Source organism: Mirounga angustirostris, unplaced genomic scaffold, assembly GCF_029215605.1.
Source record: "Mirounga angustirostris isolate CCGP_5_RB_7025 unplaced genomic scaffold, mMirAng1.0.hap1 SCAF_13, whole genome shotgun sequence".
Taxonomy (NCBI): domain Eukaryota; kingdom Metazoa; phylum Chordata; class Mammalia; order Carnivora; family Phocidae; genus Mirounga; species Mirounga angustirostris.
In genome coordinates this window covers 74,395,057-74,410,347 of record NW_026991721.1, presented here as the reverse complement: position 1 = coordinate 74,410,347, position 15,291 = coordinate 74,395,057, and the positions used below count along the sequence as shown (strand labels likewise).

At 37.9% G+C, this 15,291-nt stretch overlaps 1 non-coding gene across 1 annotated transcript; it reads left to right on the top strand.

Annotated features, from left to right (window-relative positions):
• The first annotated feature begins 2,908 nt into the window (after positions 1 to 2,908).
• Positions 2,909 to 3,015, top strand: LOC123858043 (U6 spliceosomal RNA). Its single transcript, XR_006794013.1, has one exon. It is a non-coding gene; the product is annotated as a U6 spliceosomal RNA (small nuclear RNA).
• The last annotated feature ends 12,276 nt before the right edge of the window (positions 3,016 to 15,291 follow it).

Sequence of the window (15,291 nt, the reverse complement as noted above, 5' to 3'; positions counted from 1 at the left end):
CATTGGGAAAGATATTTAATCTCTTTATGCCTCATTTTCTTTATCTGTAAAGTACCTACATCGGGATTTTGTAATGTTCAAGTGAATCATCTATATAAGCTTGGAATAGTACACTTCACATGGCAAGTGCTCAATAAATGTTAACTAACATTTCTAGGCAAAGAAATTTGCCATTTTTCCTGAAAAATAGGAAGGGACTAAAGAATGTTAAGCAGCAGTGAGATATGATCACCTTGGATTCTCTGTCAGTTAGGATTCGCTGCAAGAAATAGGACCCCCTCACTTACCACCCTAGTTGATAGTTAGCTCTCTAAATTTTTCCTCCATGTTGTATTTTTTAAAGTCCATCTTACTTATCTCTGAGTCTACATCTTCCATATATTCGGGCACATAGTATTTCCTCAATAATATTTAATTAACGAGTTAATGTCTTTGGAATAAAGAAGAAAGTTTCAACCAAACTGTTTTATTCTACTGAATTCTTTCTAAAACCATTCCTCTGAGAATGAATCAGGATCATTGCTTCATCCTCTTGTGCCAAATAGTAAATACCATGCAAAAAACAATCTAAAGTGGTAGAAAACATAATTCAGACACAATTCCATGCAGAGTTGGAAGCGATTAGTAGCATAATTTAGAGCAGTGCCATGGTTTGTGAGCCACATCCCTTTTGCCAAGGAATTCAGGACAAGGAAGTAGGGACCATTCATAGACTCATCCAAAACCACTGTCGGGATCTGCCTCCACTCCAGCAAGTCACCATCCACATTATTGCTCTTTAGGTTCCAGGTGTGTAATTATCAACTTGTTCATTTATTCAAGACACACACCTGCCAACAGCTTTCTCCAAATAGCTTCTTTTAACCACCCTGGTTGTCCAAAATCAATGATATGTTGCTGCATGTGCTATGTCCCTCAGGACAACAAACCAACCATGGAGCAGCAATGGGTAAATATCTCATCCCCAACCAAGCACGGTATTCCAAACATGGCAAGCCTGAATTTCTCACCCTGGGGTCAAAATCTTGGCAGTGAGAACCACCCCGTTGGTTCTAGGGATTCTTGCTGTGGTATCTACTTACAGGTGAGATCATTTCAGAAGGACATCCCTTGAGTCTTTCAACTACTGAACTCTATTATAGTGCCTACAGAGAGACATTAGTAACACTTCAGAGCAATTTAAAGAAAGTTATCTATATTAAAATCTGCCTCAAGAGTCTGTCTCTAGGGCGCCTGGGTGGCTCAGTTGGTTAAGCGACTGCCTTCGGCTCAAGTCATGATCCTGGAGTCCCGGGATCGAGTCCCGCATCGGGCTCCCTGCTCGGCAAGGAGTCTGCTTCTCCCTCTGACCCTCCTCCCTCTCATGCTCTCTGTCTCTCATTCTCTCTCTCTCAAATAAATAAATAAAATCTTTAAAAAAAAAAAAAAAAGAGTCTGTCTCTAGTACCTGTGCATAAAGTCCAGAAGAATGTGCCATGAGTTAAAAGCAAATAGAACAGGTTTGGGGTTGGAAAGGAGTTTAAAAAATCAATAAAGACCTTAAAAGAAAATTTTGCATTGAGCCAAGTGCCACGTGCCTCTGTTGTCCATGGAGCTACCCTGCTCACAACTCCTTCAAGAGGACCTGTGGTATGGAGCAAAGTTGACTGACAGGCTCCAGCTGCTTCACCTTTAGATCCATTGCAGCAGGCATACCGGGCTGCTCGCAGCTGATGACTGAGCACAGTGGGAACTAGAACAGGACACTGGTGCCCAATGCAGAATATTCTGGCTCAAGAGCTTCTCCTAGGAGCACCTGGGTGGCTCAGTGGGTTAAGCGTCTGCCTTCGGCTCAGGTCATGGTCCCAGGGTCCAGGGATCGAGCCCCACATCGGGCTCCCTGCTCCGCGGGAAGCCTGCTTCTTCCTCTCCCACTCCCCCTGCTTGTGCTCCTGCTCTCGCTCTCTCTCTCTGTCAAATAAATAAAATCTTTTTTAAAAAAAATCATAAATAAGAGCTTCTCCTAGGCTTGACTGGAACTTTTTCAGAATTAGGCTTCAGTTGGAGACTCTTCCTACTCAGCCCTTCCTTGATTTCTTTTCAGGCATCAGATCTATATTTTAGTCAATTATATTAAAAGCAGAGAAATAGACCTAGTTCCTGCTCAGATGGTTTGCAGAGGAATGCATGCATTAACTTGTTTATAGTTTAGGGATGCTTGGGTGGTGCAGCATCGGTTAAGCATCCATCTTGGTTTCTGCTCAGGTCCTGATGACAGGATCGTGAGATCAAGCCCCGGGTCAGGCTCCACACTGAGCTGCGGAGTCTGCTTGAGATTCTCTCTCCCTCTTCCCTTCCTGCTAGTGCTCTCTTTCTCTCTCAAATAAATTAAGATATCTCTAAAAACAAACAAACAAACAAACAAACAAACCTCTTGGTTTAACTTGTTCATGTTTTAGCCTTGCTGCTAATGTCTTGAGTCTCTCTTCTGTTGTATTCATTGAATATTCAAATTATCAAAGTATTCGGCGTGGAAGAGGCTAGTTCCCCTCCCTCTTTCCTCTCAATAGGAAGAACATGTTGAGCATTTGTTGTTCAAGGCCCTCTCTCATACAGTTTTCATTACCCCCAAGAGATTTTATGACCCAGAACCTAATCTGTCCAATAAGTATTTGGGTATATCCAGGGATGTCAGGTCTATAAAGGGAACCAGAGATGTCCAGGCACTTCTAAAGACCAGTGTAGAGAACAAGTAGCTGACCACTTCGGAGGCCATTGTTTAGAGCCGTTGTTCGGGACACACTACAGACCGATGGTCAGTATGGTTCAAAGATTCGGCAACTTTCTTGGGGCTGCCACCTTGAAAATATTGTATAGGCTTTTAGCACTAAACACTGGGTCTAACAATAATATCAAAAATCATATTTCCGTGCTCGCTTCGGCAGCACATATACTAAAATTGGAATGATACAGAGAAGATTAGCACGGCCCCTGTACAAGGATGACACGCAAATTCGTGAAGCGTTCCATATTTTTAAAAAATCATATTTCGGTAGGAAATATTCTTTTCTCAGTGTGGGCATTCAGACTATTGATTTGCATCCCATTAATTTACAATGTGAGCACTTTTTTTTTCTTTTGTGTCTGATTATTACCTTTTGTTCTCTCCAGATATGTTTGATTTCTGTACATGTATTCCTACCCTGACATTAACAGAAAAGAGAAAAATATTCTTCCACCACCTGAAAGGATGCTGATGGTGCATACACCGTAGAAACTCCCAACTCTCTTCCTTTTGCATTTATATTTTATCATAGCTTTTCAGTTCCTGCTGTTTCTCCTATTTCTTTTACTTTTATTCCTTCACATCTTCTCACTATTAGCTATTCATAAATGTCTAATCTTGTGTCAGTCATCTCAAAAACAATTTAAAAGAGTATGGATATATAGGATCAAATAATATTTAGGATATGTTTTCTGAGACTTAAATATATGAAGCTTACCTGGCATTCCTAGGCCACCCCAATTTTTTCCCCTCCTGGGCTCAAGTCATCTTATCACATATTTGGATCTAAGCATATGATTTCTTTGATCTTTAGCTACAAAAGGTTGTTTACATCGTATCTCCCTACTAAATTATAAATCTTTTTGAGAAGATATTATTTATACACTACTGTACATCCTCCTCATATCTTATACATATTAAGCACTCAGTAAAGTGAGAAATGATTGCTACCTGCAGTACACCTAGGCAGGAATAAGCCTTGTTAAGTCTCCATCTGAATTCTCATTCCTCCCAATAGAAACTGACCATAGTGGCCTGACTTGGGAGCTGGCCAGAGGCTGGATTCCTTGTGGCCAAATTGAGGGTAAAAGAAGCCTAAAAAGGATGTCCCCACTGCAAAACTGACTCCAAAAAATGTTCTAACGTACAGCACGTACATATAATTAACAATTACACACTTGAAAGTTGCTAAGACAGTAAATCTTAAATGTTCTCACTACAAAAAAGAAATGGTAATTATGTGAGATGGTGATAGGTGTGTTAACTGGCATTACTGTGTAATCATTTCACAATACATATATATATGTATCAAATCATCACTTTGTCTACATTAAACCTACCCAATGTTATATGTCCATTATATCTCAATAAAACCAAAACAAAAAGCTCGAGGTCATTTTCAAATACCACACATTTTACTTTTTAACCCTTTTCTCTTGTAGTGTAGACCACACTGGTTTGTCACTGCATGTTTCTGCATATGCTAGTTAGAGATGCATCTATTTTTCCAAGTTTCTATGCTTAGAATTATTTTCCTTGAGAACCCCAATTATCATTGTTTTGGTGATTCCTTTTATATACCAGATTTATTCTTTTTTTTTTTTTAAGATTTTATTTATTTGAGAGAGAGAGAAAGCACAAACTGGGGGAGAGGCGGGGGGGGGGAGCAGGCTCCCACTAGAGCAGGGAACCCGACATGGGGCTCGATCCCAGGATCCTGAGATCATGACCAGAGCCAAAGGCAGCTGCTCACCAACTGAGCCACCAGGTGCCCCATTATTTTTGAATCAAAATGTCCAAGGATTCTAACTTGTGCTCATCAGGTTGAGAAAATGTACACAGCTGGGCTCATTTATGTCCACGACTGATCAAATAACCACCCATAGCAGTTCATGATTGTATTCTAAGGCATCTGAAAGTTCTTTGTGAGATTATAACATTTTATTTTCCATTTTGATAATAACTAGAAAATTAACATAAAGGTATTTTAGGTATTCACTGACCAATATGATAGCCACTAGTCATAATTATTTAAATGTAAATGTAAATTCATTTTAGCTAAATAAAATTAAAATTCAATTCAGGGCGCCTGAGTGGCACAGTCCTTTGAGCGCCTGACTCTTGCTTTCAGCTCAGGTCATGATCTCAGGTTCGTGAGATCGAGGCCCGCGTCGGGCTCAGTGCTGAGCACAGAGTCTGCTTCAGATTCTCTCCTTCTCCCCCTGTCCCTCCCACTTGTGCTCTCTCTCAAAATAAATAAATAAATAAATAAATAAATAAATAAATAAATCTTTTAAAAAATTAAAATTCAGTTCTTTAGTCACACTGGTCATATTTCAAATGCTCATTAGCCATATGTGGCTGGTGGCTACTTAGTGCAGATATAGGACATTTCCACTGTTGCGGAAAATTCTATTGGACAGTGCTATTCTGTATTATTTAAATAATACTTTAAAAACCAAGTACAGCCACACAGTTTTGGTATCTATGCATACATTTATTTGGCATTATGTAGTGTTACTGTAATTATTTTAACATAATAGAAAAAATAATTGAAGCAAATTAATGTATAAAAAATATATTCATGGCAAATGAAGAACAAATGACATTGAGAGCTCTATAGGGATGTGGCTTCAGTAAAATGCTTGGAGAAGAGAATATAGACATGTGGAATTCAGAAGAACCTTCCCCAGAACATTTTAGTTTGCCATTTACATTCAGAAAATCAACTTTATCCACCAAATTAAAGTAATATTTTTTGAATTTTATTAAATAGTTGTATTTTATTTAATTTGTTATAGCTTTGGTTTTCAAAGTCAAATATGAGCCATAGGTATAAAAAGTTCACAGCTAGTTTATTCTTATGCATAATTAAGAGCAAAATAAATACTATTTAAGTCAACACTGAGGCTACTCAAAAATTTACCTCTTGTGTAAGGAAGATCTGTCCATTACATAAGCGTAAGAACCACTGAGCTAACATTCAAAGGATATTAATAGCTGAGAGCAACCTTTGAATTGTGCATGATTAGCATTCTATAAATATTGGTCCCCGGCAATTGTGTGTTACTTTGAATTTTTCTTCAAGGCTCTATATACTCACATTCTAAGTTTATTCAGTTTGAGTTTGTTGAGTGTATCTTCAATTTTGTACTCAAGCTTATGTACTCAGGTTCACCTTTAGAAATGATGGTATTCATAGTCTATTTAGAAAAAAGGGTCATTTCATACACCACAGAAAGTTTTAAAACATATTCTGAACAACAGAGTGCCTGTAATCTCTTCCTCTCGGGGAGGGTGGGGTGTAGCGTGGGATGGAGAAGATACCAGGGTCCTTAATGGACATGTGTACTTTCTAACTCTGTCTCCTTGGACCTGATACTGTTACATGTTCAGCCTCAGAGTATTCAAACACTCCGCTTTACTTCGTGCATTCTCTGGGCTAATATTTGTGACTTTTTGTTAACTTCACTATCAAGCATGTACAGCTGAGGATAGAAACGAGGCATCAAAGGCTTAATAATTTGCCACATAAATTCAAAGGTTACTCAAGTTTTTTGGACATCTTTACTCATAAAACAAGTCATACTTTACGGGTTTGATTACTGGGACTATCTCTGTGCAATTTTCTAAGGCAAGCAAGGAAGCTTAAAGCTTTTATATTATATTCCCACTTTTGGACTCTAAAGGATAAAATCGAACTCACAGGAGAGCAGAATATGAGATTCTATAAGCCAAGTTCAAAGAATTAGGATGGAATCTTCACTGAAAAAAAATTCTATTTTTTGTAAAAATGATCGGGCTCTGAAAATAACATAACGTGTCACATACACACACACACACACACACACACACGAACGCGTGCCTATAGAGATACATGCACATCTTATATGAGAAAACAAAATAATACAGACACGTATATATTACCCATATGTATGTGTGTGTTTAAATCTTCCTTGGTTTTCTGAGCAATCATTAGACTGTTACATTAACTGCAAGTTGTATAGTGAACTTTGCCATTCATTAGTTTTATTTTTCATCTTGGGTTCAATTAAATAAAATCCTAAATATTTGTGGGTAACCTCACATGGGTCTTAATTATGATTTCACGTAAAGATCCCAAATACCTCTGCCCCTCTGCTTTTATGGTAATTAAATCTTGATAAAGGTTTTATTGCAGAATGAAATTCTTTAAATATGCAATCACTGACCTACAGAGTACTAATAGGGTATTTTCTTCAAGATATTTCACAAACTGAACTGTGGAAATAGCTTGCGCCATTGCTACGTCATCTTCTAGATAGACTATCTGTACTGAAAATTCAAGATTAAATTATTCTAATTACTGTGAAACACTTCCAAGTCATAAAAAGCTGGTTTTTGTATAGTTTTGAAGACTCATTGCAGACGCCTCCTCCTTACGACCACTAGTCCCCAGTCTCACCATTCTGTGGGTTTGTGCATTTTGAACTGTTACTGGCTTACAAGGAAAAACGCTGTGAAAAAAGCTCTCATGGCTTCAAGGTTGGTGGCCGGTAAGTGTAGATGTTCTCATATAAAATGCTTCTAGAGCCAATATTTTTAAAGATGCTAATATAAACTTATCTGAAGTGGTGCTTGTCAATTTAGAGGTAAGATGTTTTTGAGTCACCCTGCTAAACAACCTGGAAAAAAATATTTGCAAATTTAATGTGACCCTCACACTTTCCTTCATCCCCGCCTAGTCAAACCTAAACACTTAAGTCTTCAAATAATGTTCACCCTTTGTTTTCTGAGCTAAGAGAATTTAGCTATCCCCCTTCATAAATTTTAAAAATAGGTTTACTGAACCCTACCTAACCTCAAAGTCTGGTGGTTTTACAGAATCAAGGCACACCTAAAGAAAGGAAAAAAAAAAAAATGTATGCATTTTATAAAATCTTCTTCCTGATCTCTGTGGGAAACCTCCTGAATTTTAGCCTACTTTCTTATGGATTAAAAACAAATACGTGGGGCGCCTGGGTGGCTCAGTTGGTTAAGCAACTGCCTTCGGCTCAGGTCATGATCCTGGAGTCCCTGGATCGAGTCCCGCATCGGGCTCCCTGCTCAGCAGGGGGTCTGCTTCTCCCTCTGACCCTCCCCCCTCTCATGTGCTCTCTCTCATTCTCTCTCTCTCTCAAATAAATAAATAAAAATCTTTAAAAAAAAAATACGTGAGGCAATATGTGTTTGCCTGTATTCCTAGGGAGTCTGAATTGGCAACAGAACACAGGGCAAGAATCCAGAAGTGCCAGACTCTAATATCAACTCTGGGAGAAACTAATCTAAAATTCTCATATTTTTCACGTTTATAATTGGAATGGGGTTATTGGGAGGCAGTCAACAAAAACCATAATAAGTAATTCTCTAAGTATAATATGCAAATAATAAGGCAAAAAGCCTAAAACTGATTTTTATTTCACTTCCTTCAGATTTTAAGATTTTCTCGTTACAGTTTTCTCTTGAATTCTCAAATTGTTTTTCCAGAGGAGATGTGAGGTTAATTGTTAAATATTGCATGAAGCCTGAGATGAAGGAAAGGGGCCCAAGGTACAAACTACACATGGCCCAAATCACCTCGTTGGGCTTTGCAAGGTAGTTAAACAGCATAACCTCAGACCACATTACAAAGTAAAGGAAAAAAGACATCCTAGGCGAGGGGGAGTTTTCTGAAATAAAACCATACATACGTATGGTAGAGCTGGCAGCAGCAGTCTCCTTTCAAATAAGAGAGGGACCGGAAGAAATGACCAAGCACTGGACATTTGCTAAGTGCCCTCCCACACAGATGTTCCACGCTCCTTACCACACCAGCCTGTAAGCGGAACAGTCTGAGCACTTATCACAGGAGTCTAGCTTCTTCACTGAATTATAAGTTCATGGAGCTTAAGATCAAATACGATTTACAACCTGCTTATGACAAAACATTACCTACCAGTGACCAGCACAAAGCAGGCAATCAATACGTACTCATTGACTGGGTGAACAAGGCCACGTGTTAACAGTTAACATTCCCATTTGACGAATAAGGAGATGAAAGCTTGGAGAGATTAAGTGACGGGTGCAGGTCATGGGGATCACATAGGTTAGTAAGTAGCTGAAGAGGGATACAAAGCCAAGCTTGTCTGACTTCAGAGAACCACACTTTCTACTCCAGCAAGCTGCTCCATGGAAGCCAAAGTGGGACCAAACCTCAGAAAAAGGTCTCAGATTTGTTTGTCGAAGGATGGCAGTGGGAGAGGAAAATTCCAGACATCCCTGCCTACAACCAAAAGATCCCAGAGTAGCATAAATGGATAATTGTATTTCTGGACAAAATCAGAGCATTGGGGTGGGGAAAGTCTTGCATTTGTCTCCTCGCAGCTTCTTCAGTAATGGCTTTTCCTCCGCAATAGCTTGTGTTTGTTTGTTTTTCTCTTCACTTCTCGCCACAGCTTCTTTCCCGATGTGGTTCAAAATTCTGGGGAGACAACTCTATACAGGGTCAGGAGAAGCAGCCAAGGGGTCATAGCTGATTGCACAGGCTCTGGAGTCCAGCTGCCAGAGTTCCATCCCAGCTCAGCCCCATCCTAACCAGGTGACATTGGGCAAATTATTCAACTTCTCACTGTCCCAGTTGCTTCATCTGAGAAATGAGGCTGTTAACAATAAAATTGACCTATTGTTCTAAGAACTAAATGAGTTAATACATGGCAACTGCTTAGCACACTATCTAGCATATGGTGGGAACTTAATGGGGAGGAGCCATTATTATGCCATTGGCCCTAAAATGCAGGTCCAGAGCCAGCTGCACGCATACTACAGCCCATTAATCCCCAAACACATCTGTCATACTCCAGATTAGGCTTGCTACAATACAAGACTCTTCTCCCAAAGGCAGAAGTGTTGCTGAAAGTAAATGAAAAAAAAAAAAAAAGATTGTTTTTTCTAATATCTCCTGACTTAAATAGCCAATGGCTTGGGACCCAGGCAGCTGCCACTGGAGTCCTTCCCCCATATTAGCCAATATATGTAAAAGTCTCCCCTAGCTTTGGATAGAGAAACAAAAAAAGAGCCATCTTATTATTTTTCTCAACCATGTATCTTTCTAATAGTATCACAAGCTCATTTGAATTCATGAATGAATCCCCTCATACCTCAATCTGAAGAGCAGAGGACTAGAAGGTAAGGGAGCACACCTGTACACAGGAAACCAGCTCAATTTATTTGGAGCTATTTACTTAGCTGTGGGTCATCATCATCAAAAGCAGAGATTAGGGTGAGAGGAGTAGGAGTTGCACTAACTAAATAGAGGGTTATTTTTCTCATATAATGATATATCCAGGGGTATGCCATCCAGGGTTGGTGCAATTGATTAGGGGAGTTTTCAAGAACTTTTTCTATCCTTCCACCCTGCCCTGTTTAAGATGCATTTTCAGTCTTTTAGATATAATATCATCACTGTAATACCAGTAATTGGGTCAAAGACCATAAAAAGACAAAGGACAGGAGGTTGAAAAACCAGGCCAGCAAAATAGAGTTCTTTTAAAATAGTCTTCATAAACATTCAACTCACTGACTTGCATTTACAAATCTTCTTGGCCAAAAATATTAGGCTCGATCATGTAAAATTGCCGATAATCAACTATGCTTCCATTCAAAAATAAACATAGCATATGATTTAATCTAATATGGCATATGGCAACCAAGAGAGGCAAAGACATAGGGTGTTTTATCTGTACCTAGCGCCACTGAACAGAATTGAAGTTTGGTTAGTAAGAATAAACAGCTGAATAAATACTGAGTTAGTAACTAACTGTGTCTCCTATGTTCACCAAAGAGGAAGTCTATATTAATATCAGAGAAAATAAATTGTTCCAAAAAAAAAAAGCATTCTTAAAGACAAAGAGGACATGGCATAATGATAACAAGAGCAATTAACAAGATAATGCATTTAATAACATAGGGTTCAAAATTTATAAACCACTATTGGGGCACCTGAGTGGCTCAGTCAGTTAAGTGTTGACTCTTGATTTTGGTTCAGGTCATGATCTCAGGCTTGTGAGATCAAGCCCCACATCAGGCTCCACATTCAGCGTGGAGTCTGCTTGTCCCTCTCCCTCTGCTCCTCCCCTGCTCATGTTCTCTCTTTCTCTCTCTCAAGTAAAAAATAAAATCTTTTTTAAAAATCTATAAACCACTATTAACAGAAGAACATAAAAATATTGACAAATTCACTTTCAAAATGGGAGATTTTTTACATAATTTTCTCAGTAACTGATACAATAAGCTGACAAAAAAATGAACTTAATTAATAAACCAGATTCACAAACATATACAGAACTCTGTTCCCAAAAGAGATTATTTTCTTTCAAGCACACAAGAATATTTCAGAAATAACCACGTGTTGAGCCACCAAACTCATATCAATATATCAAAGAATTAGTATCAAACAGTCCATGTTCTCTGATAAAGATGCAATTAAGTTAGAAACTAATTTCGGGAAAAGAAGTTAAGTTACTTCATATGTAGAGATATTAACTTAGTGAACTCCTTAAAAATTTATGGATTAAAGATTAAGTCATCACATAAATCTTAAAGTACTTGTAATTAAATGGTACCAAATGATACATATTAATTACAGTGGTATACAGCCAAAGTCATACTTAGAGTAATATTTATAACCTTAATTGTGTCTGTTAGAAAAATGAAAGTGAAAGATGGAAAATTAGAGAGCCAAATATTAACTTTAAATTATAAAAAGATAGGCAAAGAAGAAGTGAAACTCTCACTCTTTGCAGATGATATGATACTTTATGTGGAAAACCCCAAAGACTCCACCCCAAAACTGCTAGAACTCATACAGGAATTCAGTCAAGTGGCAGGATATAAAATCAATGCACAGAAATCAGTGGCATTTCTATACACCAACAATAAGACAGAAGAAAGAGATATTAAGGAGTCAATCCCATTTACAATTGCACCCAAAACCATAAGATACCTAGAAATAAATCTAACTGAAGAGGCAAAGGATCTGTACTCAGAAAACTATAGAATACTCATGAAAGAAACTAAGACACAAAGAAATGGAAAAACGTTCCATGCTCATGGATTGAAAGAACAAATACTGTGAAAATGTCTATGCTACCTAGAGCAATCTACACATTTGCAATCCCTATCAAAATACCATCAACTTTTTTCACAGAAATGGAACAAATAATCCTAAAATTTGTATGGAACCAGAAAAGACCCCGAAGAGCCAGAGCATGTTGAAAAAGAAAAGCAAAGCTGGCGGCATCACAATTCCGGACTTCAAGCTCTATTACAAAGCTGTCATCATCAAGACAGCATGGTAGTGGCACAAAAACAGACACATAGATCAATGGAACAGAATAGAGAGCCCAGAAATGGACCCTCAACTCTATGGTCAACTCATCTTTGACAAAGCAGGAAAGAATGTCCAGTGGGAAAAAGACAGTCTCTTCAACAAATGGTGTTGGGAAAATTGGACAGCCACATGAAGAAGAATGAAACTGGACCATCTCCTTACACCACACAAAAATAGACTCAAAATGGATGAAAGACCTAAATGTGAGACAGGAATCCATCAAAATCCTTGAGGAGAACACAGGCAGCAACCTCTTTGACCTCAGCCGCAGCAAATTCTTCCTAGAAACATCGCCAAAGGCAAGGGAAGCAAGGACAAAAATGAACTATTGGGACTTCATCAAGATAAAAAGCTTTTGCACAGCAAAAGAAATAGTCAACAAATCCAAAAGACAACCGACAGAATAGGAGAAGATATTTGCAAATGACATATCAGATAAAGGGCTAGTATCCAAAATCTATAAAGAACTTATCAAACTCAACACCCAAAGAACAAATGATCCAATCAAGAAATGGGCAGAAGACATGAACAGACATTTCTGCAAAGAAGACATCCAAATGGCCAACAGACACACGAAAAAGTGCTCAACATCACTCAACATCAGGGAAATACAAATCAAAACCTCAATGAGATACCACCTCAACACCAGTCAGAATGGCTAAAATTAACAAGTCAGGAAATGACAGATGTTGGTGAGGATGCAGAGAAATGGGGACCCTCCTACACTGTTGGTGGGAATGCAAGCTGGTGCAGCCACTCTGGAAAACAGTATGGAGGTTCCTCAAAAAGTTGTAAATAGAGCTACCCTACAACCCAGCAATTGCACTACTGGGTATTTACCCCAAAGATAAAAATGTAGTGATCTGAAGGGGTATTGCACCCCAATGTTTATAGCAGCAATGTCCACAATAGCCAAACTATGGAAAAAGACTAGATGTCCATCACCAGATAAATGGATAAAGAAGATGTGGTGTGTGTGTATACACACACACACACACACACACACACACACAATGGAATATTATGCAGCCATCAAAAAATGAAATCTTGCCATTTGCAACGACGTGGATGGAACTAGAGGGTATTATGCTAAGCGAAATAAGTGAATCAGAGAAAGACAAGTATCATATGATCTCACTGATATAAGGAATTTGAGAAACAAGACAGAGGATCATAGGGGAAGGGAGGGAAAAATGAAATAAGATGAAATTAAAGAGGGAGACAAACCATGAAACTCCTAATCTCAGGAAACAAAGTGAGGGTTGCAGGAGTGGTGGGGGGTGGGAGGGATGGGGTGGCTGGGTGATAGACATTGGGGAGGGTATGTGCTATGGTGAGCACTGTGAATTGCATAAGACTGATAAATCACAGGCCTGTACCCCTGAAACAAATAATATATTATATGTTAATAAAAAAAATTTTTTTAATTAAATAAATAAATAAATAAATATGACAGGCAAATTAAAAATAAATAAATAAATTATAAAAAGAACAGCAGAAAAACTCAAAGAAGGAAATAAGAGAGATAAAAGCAAAATTTAATTTTTGAAAGAAATATTTTTTGAAATATTAGAGAGCAATGTTAGTATTGAATTTTTGAAGACATAAAATACTTAAATTTGGAAAAACTGATCATGAAAAATAAGAGATGGTAAAATTAAATAATATTAAAAATGAAATAGGGACATATTACTGATTGTAGGTATTTTAAACAATAAGAACACTATGTACCAATTGAACATGGGTGGCTCAATCGGTTAAGCATCTGTCTTTGGCTCAGGTCATGATCCCAGTGTCCTGGGATAGAGTCCCACATCAGGCTCCTTGCTCAGCGGGGAGCTTGCTTCTCTCTCTCTCTCTTTCTCTCTTTCTCTCTCTGACAAATATATAAAATCTTAAAAAAAAAAGAACAAATGATTCCCATCATAGAGAAATTCTTAAAGATAGTAGAAAATGAAAGAACATTACTTTTTGAAGTTAACATTTTATGTTAATACTAAAATCTAACAAAAAAATTAATGTCTTATATAATTATCATAATAAATATTTGCTTTCAATATGATCTTCATAGAAGCACTAAAGGCCTACTTGAAATTAGTGGCCATGAATTTAAAGTGAAATCACTTCTCATGATTTTATGTTTTTCCAGCTACATTCAGCTTTTACGAATACATCTGCAAAGTATGTAGGGTTAGATTTAACTAGGATAGAGATTTTGCCAAACAAATTGGAAGAAGCAAGAGGAGCAAAGTTATTGAGAACATTTAAAAGGGAGTTATTATAATGACAGGTCACAGACTCTGTTGAGAATAAGGAAGGAGGTAAGGATAGCAGGGTAATGAGAAATGGTAAAAAAAAAAAAAAAAAAAAAAAGAAGAAGAAGAAGAAGAAGTACTAGGATCAAAGAACTGTAATCCTGGTGGGGATGAAAAATTGATTTTATCAGTAATCTTGAGAAGTAGGAAAGGCAGTATGTTATCACACTTATGCACAATGCCACTAAGACTCAGGTATGTTAACGTACTTTTCCAAAGTGAATATAATGCAGTAAGTAAATAGCAGAGCTTTCACTCCACCTGAATATTCTGGCTCTAAATCCTTTTCCTGAACCTGATAAATTATTCTGCAGCCCTGTCCTACACTGATTTGCAATAACCTTCCTAGTTACTGTGGCCTCTCAGGGGTTCTCACCTGGGGTCAACTCAGGATTACCACATCATCGGTCAGACTTTGTTAAAGCTCCGATTTCATTGTTATTTTGATAATGATTTAAATTCTAATTGCTGAAATAAACACTTTCAGGAGAGAGGAAACAGCTCTTTAAAAATATAAAACGAGTCCCAGGGCCATAAAATATTTGTACTGAATAAGGATGGAGATTGCAGCCCAACAATCCCCAATCCCTTTATATTCTACTGCAATTTAATTTTCCTCTAACCTTACTCCTCCTTTTGTAACCCATTCACAACGTTCCTTCTCTCCTTTTTGGAATGTTAAATTTTGAACACATTATTTACTACCTGCAGCTTTGCTGTTTCTTGGTTCTATATAACCATTTGTCTAAAAAGTGCCAAGAATCCTCTTCCCTAAGTGCCTATAAATCTCCTCATAATGTCTATTTGTTGGGCAACCCTCCTTCCCC